This window comes from Magnolia sinica, chromosome 6 (assembly GCF_029962835.1).
Source record: "Magnolia sinica isolate HGM2019 chromosome 6, MsV1, whole genome shotgun sequence".
Lineage (NCBI taxonomy): Eukaryota > Viridiplantae > Streptophyta > Magnoliopsida > Magnoliales > Magnoliaceae > Magnolia > Magnolia sinica.
In genome coordinates, this window is record NC_080578.1 from 12,314,485 (window position 1) to 12,317,100 (window position 2,616).

Consider the following 2,616-nt stretch of genomic DNA (forward strand, 5'->3'; position numbering starts at 1 on the left):
AACCGCCTCTCGTCAGCGGCGGCATGGAACGCATTAAATGACCACCTGCTGTCTCGGACTGTGTTATGAACCGACTCAAAACTCGCTACTCCTAGGTGTCATATGAGACACACGGAGTAGGGGGGGCTTACTGTTGGGGGCAAAAAATACAAGTCCGAAGACTCGGACTCAATGCCTCGGGTCACCGAAGGATGTGTCAAATCCGAGGCATGATTCGCTAAACCGAGACAAAGGTTGAGTCGGTTCGGACGACTCATCAGCGTTCCGGGCATGCGTCGGGCGGACCACCTTGCCAGATCAACCGTCGCTAGGTCGGGCCTCATCCCGGATATCTTGGGATAAGATCTCCGACCCCGAAGCTCACGGGATCGGATGAAGGTTCAAGATAGGCACGATCCTATCTCCGCGATACCAGGAGAAGATCCCGCGCTCAATATCAGGAGGAAAATCCTTGTGCAACTAAGGCCCCAGCAGCTATAAAAGAAGGATCCCTGACACCTTGAGAGGTACGGAAAAAATCCTCTCTTAAAAATTCCTCAATATTCTCAGACCCAGAATCCAGGCCTGACTTTGGCATTTATATTCCTCTCATTTTTGGTACAAAATCCTAAAATTATCTTTAAAAATGTATGAACGGAATGGATGAAACACATACATCATATTGGAGCCTACATATCACAGACCACCAGCCACGGGGCTAGTGGAAGGGGGAGTAGCCAATCCGTTCCCCTCGTATTCGTGCGCGGTAGCAGCCAAACTATCGCAATATAACGAAACTGTACCTGTTCTTTGCGGGTCGCTCCGTTATTTGTATCGTTCAGTAAGGATATTTTCGTCCTTAAAACATAAATATTCCTACTCAGAAGTCAGAACTGGTGGCGCACTGCAACGCTGCACTCTTCTGCCTGCGGACCACGCGTACTGTCGATCTGGATTCGGATTCGGTAGTGACCCTTCCATTTTCGAGATCTCGGTGCTGGTCGATGCTGGAAAAGGTATGTGGGCCGCACCATGATGTATGTGCTTTATCCACTCCATCCATTTTTTTCCAGCTCATTTTAAGACATGGGCCCAAAAATGATACAGACCCAAATATCAGGTGGACGACACTACGGGAAACAGTAGTAGTGATTGAATTCCCACCGTAAAAAAGCTCCTAAGGCCCACCATAATGCTTATTTGCCGTCCAACCTGTTGATCAGCCCACACAAACATGACTGAAGGGAAAACAAAAGATCAAATTGATCCAAACTTCTTTTGTTTTGGCTCCTAGGAAGTTTCTAAGGGTAGGTCTCCAAGCACATGGAATTAGATAGTATTAAGTGGGATGTAATTACACCTTGATCCATAGCTCAAGTGGTAGATGAGTGAAAGATACCTCATTTTAACAATGAGGTCTTGGTATTGATCCTTAGTGGGGTGGCTAACAGTGAAGTGTAAACTAACATAGGGGTGTACTAACGAGCTGACAAAAAAAAAAAGTGAGATGTAATTGCTTTTTTGTAATAAATACACCTGTCCGTGGATTGTCTTTTAATAACATAAAAGTAAGCTATTCACTTAGGTGTTTGGACTATGTATAATGTAGGGCTTAAATACATGTCTTGATTTATATAGTATTTGGTTATACATGAAAATCAATTACCAATCTCGAAAATGTGTTTGAAAACTTTAATAAAAAGTAAGGTGGGGCCAACATTGATGTTTGTGAGTAATCCACCCCGTCCATCCGTTTTGTGAGATCATTTTAGGACATGCTACCAAAAATTAAGCAAATCCAAAACTCAAGTGAGCTATTCGAGAGGAAAGAGTGGGGAAAAAACTTCCTACCTTTGAAACCTTCCTGAGCTTCACCTTGATGTTTATATATCATTCCAGCCATCTATAAGTTCAATCTTGATTGGATGAACTGACAATATAGAAAACTTTTTCGTGATATAAAACTTTTGTCGTCATATGAATGTTTTAATGGTGGTCACTTAATCCCCATTGTTTTTTCTTATGTGGCCTAGTTGAGTTTTAAATCTACCTCATTTTTGGTCACTTACCATAAAATGATATTCTAAAATAGATGGATGGAGTGAATTCCTCACAAATATCAAGGTGGGCCCTACCTCCCTTATCTGCATAAAAACTTCATAACTCATGTTTTTAGGAGGAAATCTACTTCATAACTCATGCTTTTAGGAAGAAATCCCGTGAATTTTGCAAATCCTGTTGAATTGGAAAAGACCTTCCGTACTCCATGCACATGACCTAACATTAGAAACCTATAATGAACCGAACATGGATGATTTTTCAAAACAACGGATTTAAAGGTTCATCCCACATAACGCTATCTAATTCTAGGTGCCCAACACCCCCAATGAAAGTAGTGTTGTCTACCTGTGATTTGGAAGTACCTTATTTTTTTGGATAATGCCCATAAATGATCTGGAAAAATTGATGGGCAGCATAAATAAAACGCACACATCATTGTGGGGCCGTGGAACCAATCATTACCGATCTCAATACTGGAGGGGTCACCACCGAACACCTATTGATCCGCCCTCTCAAGTCTCAACCAGAGAAACCATTTGCTACTCCGGCTGCGTATTAAGTTCTACACGCAGGCTA